At 40.0% G+C, this 12,607-nt stretch overlaps 1 pseudogene; it reads left to right on the top strand.

Annotated features, from left to right (window-relative positions):
• The first annotated feature begins 10,650 nt into the window (after nucleotides 1-10,650).
• On the top strand, nucleotides 10,651-11,604 carry LOC129008681 (olfactory receptor 51A4-like; annotated as a pseudogene).
• Nucleotides 11,605-12,607: the final 1,003 nt, after the last annotated feature.

The following is a 12,607-nucleotide window of genomic DNA, read 5'->3' as shown; positions in this document are numbered from 1 at the left end:
CCCCATCGTCTCAGCCCAAAATCTCCTTAATCTGATAAGCAACTTCAGCAAAGTCTCACAATACAAAATCAATGTGCAAAAATCACAAGCATTCCTATACACCAAAATAGACAAAAAGAGAGCCAAATCATGAGCAAACTCCCATTTACAATTGCTACAAGAGGATAAAATACCTAGAAATCCAACTTACAAGGGATGTGAAGGACCTCTTCAGGGAGAACTACAAACCACTGCTCGAGGAAATAAGAGAGGACACAAACAAATGGAAAAATATTCCATGCTCATGGATATGAAGAGTCAATATTGTGAAAATGGCCATACTGCCCAAAGTAATTTACAGATTCAATGCTATCCCCATCAAGCTACCCTTGACTTTCTTTATAGAATTAGAAATAACTACTTTAAAGTTCATATGCAACCAAAATGACCCTGTATAACCAAGACAATCCTAAGCAAAAAGAACAAAGCTGGAGGCATCATGCTACCTGACTTCAAACTATACTACAAGGCTACTGTAACCAAAACAGCATGGTACTGGTACTAAAACAGATATATACACCAATAGAATCAAAGAGAGGCCTCAGAAACAACACCACACATCTACAACCATCTGATCTTTGACAAACCTGACAAAAACAAGCAATGGGGAAGGGGAAAGGATTCCCCATTTAATAAATGGTGTTGGGAAAACTGGCTATCCATATGCAGAAAACTGAAACTAGATCCCTTCCTTATACCTTTTACAAAAATTAACTCAAGATAAAGTAAAGACTTAAAGATAAGACCTAAAACCATAAAAACCCTAGAAGAAAACCTAGGCAATACCACTCAGGACATAGGTATGGGCAAAGACTTCATGATTAAAACACCAAAGCAATGGCAACAAAAGCCAAAATTGACAAATGTGATTTAATTAAACTAAAGAGCTTCTGCACAGCAAAAGAAACTATCATCAGAGTGAACAGGCAACCTAAAGAATGGGAGAATTTTTTTTTAATCTATCCATCTGACAAAGGGCTAACTAATATCCAGAATATGCAAGGAACTTAAATTTGCAAGAAAGAACAACCCCATTAAAAAGTGGGCAAAGGTTATGAACAGACAGAAGGATATAAATGTCTCAAAAGAAGACATTTATGTGGCCAACAAACATGAAAAAAAGCTCATCATCACTGGTCATTAGAGGAATGCAAAACAAAACCCCAATGAGATACCATCTCACTTAGAATGGTGATCATTAAAAATTCAGGAAGCAACAGATGCTGGAGAGGATGTGGAGAAATAGGAATGCTTTTACACTGTTGGTGGGAGTGTAAATTAGTTCAACCATTTTGGAAGACAGTGTGGTGATTCCTCAAGGATCTAGAACCAGAAATACCATTTGACCCAGCAATCCCATTACTGGGTATATACTCAAAGGATTATAAATCATTCTACTATAAAGACACATGCACACATATGTTTATTGCAGCACTGTTCACAATAGCAAAGACTTGGAATCAACCCAAATGCCCATCAATGATAGACTGGATTAAGAAAATGTGGCACATATACACCAAGGAATACTATGCAGCCATAAAAAAGGATGAGTTCATGTTCTTTGCAGGGACATGGATGAAGCTGGAAACCATCATTCTCAGCAAAGTAACACAGGAACAGAAAACCAAACACCGCATGTTCTCACTTATAAGTGGGAGTTGAACAAGGAGAACACATGGAAACAGGGAGAGAAACATCACATACAGGGGCCTGTCTGGGGGTGAGGGGCTAGGGGAGGGATAGCATTAGGAGAAAAACCTAATGTAGATGATGGGTTGATGGGTGCAGCAAACCACCATGGCATATGTACACCTATGTAACAAACTTGCATGTTCTTGCACATGTATCCCAGAACTTAAAGTATAGTAAAAAAGATGCTGAAACAGTGAAAACTAAGGCCCACTGTGTAACATGTCACTTAAACCGCTCCAGATTGTTTTAGTATCTCAATTTTATAGAGTGGAAACTGATACTTTTAGAGGCTCAGTATCTATTCTGGGACCACTTGGCTAATAAGGAGTTTAAGTTCTGTCTGATTTCATATCCAGTTAACTGCAATGCTTGTAAGACTTTTATGTCTATATATTTAAGGCTAACACATCCTCAAAGTCTCCAATATCATCCTCTCTTACACAAAGTCTTATTTCTCTGTTATTGGCTAGGGTGTAGTGTAATGTAGCAGTTCAGTTTTTACACATGGTTTACTGTGTTTTAGGGTCATAGCTACTTGAGAACAGAATTGGTACCTGGTTAATCTCTAAGTAAAGCACAGTGCATAAAGAAACCCCAAGTTTGTGAACAACTGAAAAGACTATTGAAAATGTAGATTTTAGAATGAAGAAAACACACTGGGACTGCAGTGAAACAGAGAGAACTACAGAGTTCCAGGACATCTGTAACTGAGCCTTTCACCTGTATGCTACCCTCTGTATGTTGGAGATTGAGGATGAGGGGATGGCTGAAGTTGGTGAATGGCAGTAGTCTCCATACGAGCAGATAGAATTGATCTTGTGTTTCACCTGTCTACTTCCATTTATCATTTTCTCTCATATCCCAGATGTGACAGACAATCTGACTGTGGCCACATTTATTAGTTTTAAGGCAAATGAAGGATTCTAGAGAGAGGCTGTAGAGAAGCTAAAGAAAATATTTCATCAGAGAGAAGTTAGCATTTCAGCAAATATACATACAAATCCTTTAAAAAATTCTTATTAACTTTAGAGACTGAAACTTGTTAAGAACCTGTGAAATTTCTGACTTAAATTTCAATGCATGAACATAGGATGTGTGACAGATATGGGAATGCCTGTATTGGGTTGCAGCCCACGGAGGTCAGAGATTGGTCTCCAGGTTGGAAGAACAACTTGGATGATCTCAGGAACTAAGGGACTTGAGCAGACTGAACTTTGAAATTTTCTCTTCTCTAATCTCCAGGACACACTGGGACCTGCAGTGAAACAAAGGACCTCTGTAGCAAAGCCTTTCAACTCTAGATTGTCCTCTCCATCCTAGAATTGGAGGAGGAAGTGATGGCTGAAATTGGTTAATTAAAAGCTCTGATCTTCTGTAAAATACCTAGCCAGTGTTCTTCAAGACCCTCAAGGTCATGGAAACCATGGAAAAACTGAGAAACTTCCATCTCAGACCAGAGGACACTAAGGAGAAATAATGACTAAATGTAATTTGGTATCCTGGATTGGATCCTGGAACAGAAGAAAGACATTGGAAAAACAGGTGAAATCCAAATAAAGTGTGGGCTTTAGTTAATAGCAATGTACCAATATTAGTCCTTTGGTTTTGACTAATGTACCATGGTTATGTAAGATGTTAACATTAAGGAAAATAGGTGAAGGACATTCAGAAACTCTGTAAGCTATATTTGTAACTTTTTTTGTAAATCTAAAATTATTCCAGAATAACACTTGTTAAAAAAAAAAAACAAGCTCTGACCATGAATGGTGGGGGAGGGTTAGTATGACATGCTGGCCATAGAGGAATCCAGACAGGTTATTGAACCAGTTATCAGTTTCCTGTTGGAGAGGAAGTTGTGTGTGGAGCTTGCAAGCTTTTTTTTTTTTGCACCCTTTGTATATTCTAATATAATACTAATAATGATCTCATGAAATAACCATCATCCCTAGTTTACGAACAACGAATAAGAGGCTCAAAGAGATAATTTGCTCATTATCAAGGAGGAGATAATTTGCTCACAGTTGACAAGTGACAGATTCTGAAATAGATCATGGCTTTTTCACTATATTATGCTTGATAAATAATCTCCAAAAGTGTTACTGGGAGAAAGGGATATTGCTTCATCAATATAGATTTTCAGTCACCTACATTCTCTAGGTACAGGCATAAAGTTAGAGAACCTCTTTTCTCTTCACTAACATGCTCTTGTGTCTAAAGCACTCATGCACATCTCTTTGGCTACACTGCCTGATATCTCTTTGGCAGAATTTGAGAAAAGCCTGTGTTCATTCTTTCTAGAAGCAGGAATTACTCATGGCCTCTGTTATTCCTAAAGGACAGAGTGTGTCTCAGTCTCTTAACCATCCTGTTTCCCCCAACCTGCCTTCATTTGCCGCCAGGCAATTCATAGCCTGGCTCTTTGGAAAGAGCATGTACGCAGTATGGGACATCTTTTTTTTTTTTTTTTTTTGAGACAGGGTCTCGCTCTTTCACCCAGGGTGGATGCAGTGGCACAATCTCGGCTCACTGCGAGCTCTGCCTCCCGGGTTCATGCCATTCTTCTGCCTCAGCCTCCCAAGTAGCTGGGACTACAGGTACCCGCCACCACGCCTGGCTAATTTTTTTCTATTTTTAGTAGAGATGGGGTTTCACTGTGTTATCCAGGATGGTCTCAGTCTCCTGACATCGTGATCCATCCACCTCAGCCTCCCAAAGTGCTGGGATTACAGGCATGAGCCACCTCCCCTGGCCATGGGACATCTTAATATCCTTCTGGTGCCCTTTAAGAAAAATCCTCAGGTGTGAATCATTAGGATACACTGCCTGATGCATCCTTCCATGTCCCAGAGCTGCCTGGCTCAGAACTCAGGGGGTTCAGGAAGTTAAATTGTGGAAATCTCTTGGATTTGCACCTGGATCCTAGCAGACCTGTTATTTCCCTACCTCCATCAAGAGGATTATAAAGTGTTGACTTTTACTGACACAGCAAGAAATGACTTTCACAAACAGAGGAACAGATGAGAGGAGATACAAGCTCTGGAGGTGTGGTGAGTTCAGGGGCTAGAGTGTCAAAGCTGGGGTCTGGGCTGGGGAGCCTGAGCTCTGAGGCCTTGGACCACTGGCCTGAATGAAATCTGTTTAGGGTGGGCAACTTCAGGTCCTTCCATAACCTGAGAAGAGAGGGTTACCTTAAGGCCTTTACTGATCCTCCTTCTTATAAAATAATGAGTTTGGGTGGGTATTTGTGATGGACTGTTATCACAGCATTACCTTTTTTGAGCTGGACTATTCCTTGATGGTCCAGGAACATGGTCATCTCATGATTAAAGGCAACAATGTTCCTCTTCAATCCTCAACCAACTGGTCAAATATGAGAAAAACAATGTATCGATAGTCCTCCAGGTTCATCTGCAGTGGCTGCTCATAGCATAGGCTGAATTTGATAGGTGTCCTGAATCCTACTGCGGGACTTCTGCTTGTGGGACAGAAACAGGCCTACGGTATGGACTCTGCCTCAACCTTGGGTCTAGCTGCTTTGATGGCATAAACCTCCCCTTAGATGGCATATTCTGACTAGTCTGAGGAGGATCAGAGTGGAGCCACCCTCCATCTTATCCTAGGCTAACTCAAGTCAGAAGGCTGTCAGCTATGTAATAGCTGATCATAGTTACCACTTATTCGGGTCTTAGGATTTCTTCATGAGCTCCTTTAACCTCACCACCACTCAATATCAAATAGTAATAGATATTCAAGAAGTTCTCTTATTTCCCTCAGGACAAGAACATAGGACATAGAGGAGTTAAGAAATTTGCCCACAGTCTTACAACTAATAAGTAGTAAAGCCAGGATTTAAACTCAGACAGTTTGGGTCTAGAGCATACATTTCTAACCCTGTGCTGCCTACCTAGGATAAAATATATAAAATATGCCAACCTGTTCCAACTTTTGAAATGCCAATATGAGATGCATGCTTTTAATAGAATACACATTATTTGTGCTATTAAAAATATTCAAGGAAGTTAAAGAAAGATCACATTTGCAGATATCTCAGCAGCTAACAGATAGATTAGCAGTATCTGTATTCTGGAGGGAAGATCACAGAAGGCCAGGTTACAAAATATTCACAGGAGCCAGTGATTTACATACAAAGGCCTCTGTACCAGGCTGAGTCTGTCTATTTATCTATCTATCTATCCATCCATCCACCCATCTGTCACTTAAAATTTAATGTCTTTCAATACTAAAGATATTCCTGATCCACTCCAGACCCTGGCTTCACCAGTTAAATTTAATCAAGGATTTTGGTTGCCAACTATGAAAGTGAGACAATATTTCTATGGTCAGGTTTAAAGAGCATCTACTGTTCAAAAATATTTAAAGAGATTAAAGGACAGAATTTAACAAAATAGGATCAGATTTATTTAATAATGATTTTTTTCTATATGGATCTTAAGTCTATACATAAACTAAAACCTTTGGAGAAAGTCCAGTTTTATCATTGATAGCTTTCAGGATCCAAGTCCTATGTTAAAACTCAAAGGCAACTCCTTAGTATTTCTCAGTTTTTAAATGGTGTGGGGAGGAAGGAGCTGTGGAGAAAAGGAACCTTCCCCACACATCCTGTGTTCATCCCTATGACATAAAGCTGTCTGTTTGAAGCAACATGGGTAGAGGGGGTCTGAGTTGTTTTGGAGGGAGCTGGGGACCCTGTGGAGAGCTTGTGACTTCCTGGTTACACGTACTTGGCCTGGGCAGGTTTATGCTAAGCTTATTTCTGAGCAGAGCAGGATTAGACCTAATTTTGGCTAACGCACAACAGCATCATGGGCTTGGGGAAAATGTGGACTCCCAGCTCCTGACAGTCTTAGCTAGGCTAGGGATGCAATTCCAGGGCCCATTTTTCTGTAACTTTCCTCTTGGCCGCAGGGCTCTGCTGGCAAGGCCAGAGGCTTAAAAGCCTCACATTCCCTTGAGTACTGGTTGCCATAGAAACCTTCTTGGTGGAGGAGGGTCCCCAACCTTCTCTAATCTGGGTCATCTCCTTGTAGTGACTCCTATCTTGGCTCTTGGGGATAGATTTCACCTGATTAGAGAAAAAAATAGTCTTTGCACTATTCATGGTCTTCTGGAAACTGGATGAGTAAGATGGTACAGGGGCAGAGACTATAGTTTAATTTTATTCCATCTCCTTAGAGGGGTCTGTTTAGTCTATCTATCTACCTATCATCCACCTACCTATCATGCAACTGCCTAGCTACCATCCATCTATCTATCCATCCATCAATCTATCTATTGATCCATCTATCAATCTATTCATCATCCATGTATCCTCTCTCTATCTCCATCGTTTTTTCTTTCCACAGTTAGTTTATCATGTTTTTCTGTTGTTCTCTCAGGAGATTACAGCTTTGAGGAGAATTTTTTCTTCCTAAGCTATGAGTCTTTAATTAAACTCACACAGTATGCAACACAGGGATGGTCAATAAGCACACGGGCCTGTTACAGTCTTAGGACTTTTCTCTGGGGACCCTCAAGGACAGATGCATATAAGTGGTCAGGGAGGGGGCAGGGGTGGTATAGGAGGGGATCTTGTAAATACATCTTCCTATTTCATCTTGCTTAGGGATGGATATTTTCAGCATTAACAATGTTAATAATCATCATAACTAACAGAAAGCAGCAGTATTACACAGTGCCCCGACCTTGATAGTTGCTCCAATGTATAATAATTAGACTGTGGTGTGACTTGTGTTTGATGGAGACATGCACTGAACCCAGCTTGGGGACACTGGAGGATGCCGACAGGTAAATGACTCCCTCTAGGAATGCTTCCTTAGCCAGTTGTATCCCCACAGTTTACTCAGAAGGTATGTCTGAAGGACAGGTGCAAGAGAGGGAATGATGGAATTTTGATATTGTCCAATGGCTTATCTTTCTTTCATAAACAAGTGCCCTGAAGGAGTCTTGGACTTTCACTGAATATAAAAGTGAAGCGAACTAATATTGTGATGAATACACTAAGTGTTAGGCATTATGTGAGGCATCTAACTACAGGATTAAGCTGGTTCATGCACAAAGCTATTGAAAACAGACTCAGGAAATAGAAACCTGTCAAGGTTATATAACTTTCATAAAATGGCAATTAGAAAGTGGCCCAGCCACTTAAACACATAAAATGCACAGTGGTTATTCAGAATAGAGAACACATACAAGGAATATGAAAAATGCAGGTGACCCAATAGAAAAATGAGTAAAAGACTGAAAACTTCCTAAAAGAAGATATTCAAATAGTAAACATATGGAAAGGTGCTTACTTTATTAGAAATCAAGGAAATATACATTAAACCCACAAGACAATATCATTACACACCCATAGAACAGCTGTAATTAAAAAGACCAACCACACAAAGTATTGATGAGGATGTGGAATAATCGAACTCTCCTACAGTGTTGCTGTGGGCATAAATTGGTAAATCACTTTTGAAAGCTATTTGGAAGAATATGTGAAAGCTGAATGTATGCATAGCTTATGATAAATCAATTTCATTCCTAGGTAATACTCAACAGAACTGCAAACGTGTTCATACAAGATATATATTCGAGTGTTCACAGCAACACTATTTATAATAGTTCCACACTTGAAATGACCTAAATGTCTATTAATGATAGAATGGATAAATATATAGTGGTATATTCATCCAAGGAAAAATTATGCAGCAATGAGAATGAATACATTATAGCTATATGAAGCAATATGGATGCATCTCCCAAAGTTTAGTGAATGACACAAATGAGTACCTACTGTATGATGCTAATTATAGAAAGTTTAAAAATAGGCAAAGTTAATCTGTGGGATTAAATAGTGATTATCACTGAGGGGATAGAGTGACTGAAAGAATTCATGGGTTTTTTTTGTGGGGGATGACAATATCCTGTTTATGGATCTGGGTGTTTATCACATGGGTGTATTCACTTTGTGGAAATTCATTAAGATTTACATTTATGGTATGCAGACTTTTCTATGTGTAGGCTATATTTAAATAAAAATATTTTTGAAATGGTCAAATATGGTGAATTTGGTGAGTCAAAAAATGTCTTAAGAGTAGAGTTCCTAATACTTAGGGAAGAGGTGATTGAAAAGACTAGACATGCCAAATGGACAAGACCTCTCCTCTTCTGGATTTAGTATAAAGCTCTTGCTTAGATCTGATCCTGCAGGTGTCGGGAAACTACTGGTGATCATAAACACGGTTATGATAGAAAACATCTTCCTAATATAAATTTGATTACCATTTTTTTCTCTGTATACATATACTAGCTTAAATGTCCATACTTGTCATTTCATAAATATTTTGCTGACAATTTAGAAATATTTATGAAATTACAAGTATGGAAATTTGGACTCTTATCAGAATGCAGAAAGACAGAAGAAAGTGAGACAGTTAAGCTGCTATAATATCCAGGAAAATGGTGATGATTCAGCCAGATTAGTTTCATTGGGATCTAAAAGGAGGGAATAGTTTAAAGATAGTCGATTTGGAGAATATGTTACAAAGTAAAAGGATATACAAAGTTGTCTTAGTTTTTTGATATTTCACAGATAACAGGAAAGGAAGGAAGGCACTAGCCAACAAGTGCTGAACGGTGAGCTTTGGGGAGATGTGGAGGAATTAGAGTTTGGTTTGCAGTATAGATTTAATGTCTTGCAGAGTCCCCATGTGAGATGCTTAGGAGATAAATGGAGATGCAGTCCTGTTTTAAGGAGAGAAGTTGGAAAGAAAGTGTAGCCTGAAAGTGCTATGTGAGGTTATTAGAACAGAAGAGCTCACACACTGCACTTTGACCTCCATGGAATAACATGATTAACCCTGGGGTTCTGGAAGTTTATGCTGCTCTGCCTGACCCTTCAGGGGATGTGCCTCAAGATGTGTCAGCCTCTACCTTCTGCCCCCAACTTGGGAGTACTTCAGAGTACTTGGCCCTATCATAACAACTGTTATAGTAGGAGGGCTGAAGAAGAGATATTTAAGAGGAAAGTTCCTTCTAATTGAGTTCATGGCCACAGGACTGTTTTGAAGGTAGGGCCAGAATAAAATATGCAAGCTTTAAGCAGCCTATAAAGTGAAGGTAGAGTTGGTAAAGAAGGAGATTAACAAAATTGAATGTGTCTGGTGAACTACTATCTTGTTTACCAGTTCTTAATATCAAGAACTATTGACTACTTCCTTTAAGCCAGTTCATCTTCATAGGAAATAAATTTGTCATCATTAAGCACATTTAAAGAACCTGTTTTGGGCCCCAAAGGCATTTCTAGAAAAGAAATACAGAAAATATTGGTTCTATGACCGCACTAGAGGAATATGCAACCAGCCTTCTAAGAGGATGGTTTTGAAAATACCTCATTTGTTTGAGTGTGGCTTTTATGGTGTATTTGTTAATAGATCTGTCAGACTGGAAAACTCACCTCTAAGAATAAGTAGAAATGGATTTTAAACTTGTTTCTAACATAATTTTAAATTTCTACATAAAATTATTCTCCTTTCTTCAGTTTTTAGTCTGAGAAGACACTCTGGAGTCGGAGACTTTTAGGTTTAACAAGCGAAAAAAGATTGTTTAGGCCCAAGGGAAAATAGTGGCTAATGAAATAGCCATAAGCAGTAAGCAAAGATCAACTCAGAAACTTTCTCTTTTTGAATAAAAAGAGAATAAAGTGCTACATCATTTTATTCAAGCCCAAAAGCTCAGGAAACAGAAGGAAATAGAACTCCTAAAATGAATGGAGTTTGTTTCATAGCCTAAGAAAGGGTTATGAGGTAGCTCTTCTTTCTCAAGCCCACACTTATTAGGGACTTTATAAGTAATGATCAAATGAACAATGCTTCTTACTCCTAGGATGGACAACTACTGCCTGGAATCACTATGTTCTCCTGCAACACCAGCACTTCTGGTCAGTCTACCTTCCTCCTCACTGGTTTTCCAGGCCTGGAAGCCTCTCATCATTGGGTTTCCATCCCCATCAACCTCTTCTGTGTGGTTTCCATCCTGGGTAATAATATCATCCTCTTCCTGATCCACACAGATCCAGCCTTACGTGAACCAATGTATATCTTCCTGTCCATGTTGGCAGCCTCTGATCTGGACCTCTGTGCCTCCACCTTCCCCACCATGGTGCGTCTCTACTGGCTGGGAGCTCGTGAGCTGCCCTTTGATCTCTGTGCAGCACAGATGTTCTTCATCCATATCTTCACCTATGTGGAGTCTGGTATACTGCTGGCCATGGCCTTCGATAGCTTTATTGCCATCTGGGACCCTCTGCATTATGCCATAATCCTTACCTGCTTAGCCACAGCCAAGGTGGGAACTGCCATTCTGGTGAGGGCTGTTCTGCTCAACCTCCCAGGACCTATCCTCCTGCAGCAGCTGCTCTTTCCCAAGATCAGCGCTCTCTCTCACTGCTACTGCCTGCACTGTGACCTCGTGGGGTTGGCTTGCTCAGACACCCAGATCAATAGCCTGGTTGGCCTGGTTTCCATCCTCTTCTCACTGTGCCTTGACTCCTTCCTCATCATGCTTTCATATGCCCTGATCCTACGAACCATGCTGGGCATTGCACCCCCTGGGGAATGGCTCAAGGCACTCAACACGTGTGTCTCACACCTCTGCATTGTTCTTATCTTTTATTTGCCCAAACTGGGGCTGTCTGTGTTTCACTGAGTAAAGAAGCATGACTACCCTGCTCTGGTAGTGCTTATGGCCAACCTACACTTCTTGGTCCCACCCTTCATGAACCCCATTGTGTATTGTGTCAAGTCTAGGCAGATCCTTCAGAGCCTCCTAAAGTGCTTCCAGCAGAAGAGGATTGATGCTTTCTAAAACAGCAGAAGGACCCTGACACATGACCCTGAGATTTGGGGTAGGGGAGGAGTGGTTGTGGAGAGTTAATTTTTGAGGTTTTTGAGTGTTTCAGCTCTGTTACAAGTTTTTGGAGACTAAATGTGTTGTAAAACTTATTAAAGTATCACCTTGATAATCTTCTCATTGCTCTGATTAGAGCTGAACTATCTCAAACTCATATATGCTGTAATATCTTCTTATCCAGAGGGCTTAACCAAACTCAGAGAATATGTGTGTGTATCTATCTGTACAGGCACCTCTCTCCTTCCCTCCCCTCCCCTGGATTTTTCTTTCTCATTTGATTTATAAACCTAAGGAAGAGCTATAGTAAACTATATTCACCTTAATACCAGCCCTCTTTTTCCAAATTTAATTTTAACCAGCTTATATAACAAGAATCAGAAGAGAGAGGTGGGTGGTAGGGAAACACGTATGGCAACAGTGTATATACAAAATTTATTTGCAGTTATTTACAGATTAGGGAGTGGTAGTTTCCTTTTGATTCTCTTTATGCATTTCTGATTGTGCATTACAGAAAGTTTGGCATTGCCAAGCCTAGGGAAGTTGCTCACTATAACTCTGGATAGTGCTAGTTTCTCAGGTACCAATGATAAGGGTGGACTAGTAATGCACTTTCACAACTGATGATCTGCTAGCATGTCAGCTCCATGAGTCCAGGGATGCAGGGCTATTTTGTGCACTGATGTATTCCCAGCTCCAAGTTCAATGTCTATCATGTAGTAGGTACTCAATACATATTGTTGAATAAATGGGTAGGGTAGATACAGGAGCAAAAAATTCTTGACAGTGGATCCTCAGGAAGGGAGGGGACTGAGCCATCTGAATGTCTGAGGCCTGTGGGGATAACATGCAGTTGATAAACTGGAATGGAATGAGATAAAGATGGATGTCAGAGAGACTGGAGACAAGGTGTAATTCTCTATAACACACAGTCAGAAGACTTTCTCTAAGGATGCATTTC

The sequence above is a fragment of the Pongo pygmaeus genome, chromosome 9 (assembly GCF_028885625.2).
Source record: "Pongo pygmaeus isolate AG05252 chromosome 9, NHGRI_mPonPyg2-v2.0_pri, whole genome shotgun sequence".
Taxonomy (NCBI): Eukaryota; Metazoa; Chordata; class Mammalia; order Primates; family Hominidae; genus Pongo; species Pongo pygmaeus.
This window is presented reverse-complemented; position numbering and strand designations above follow the sequence as displayed.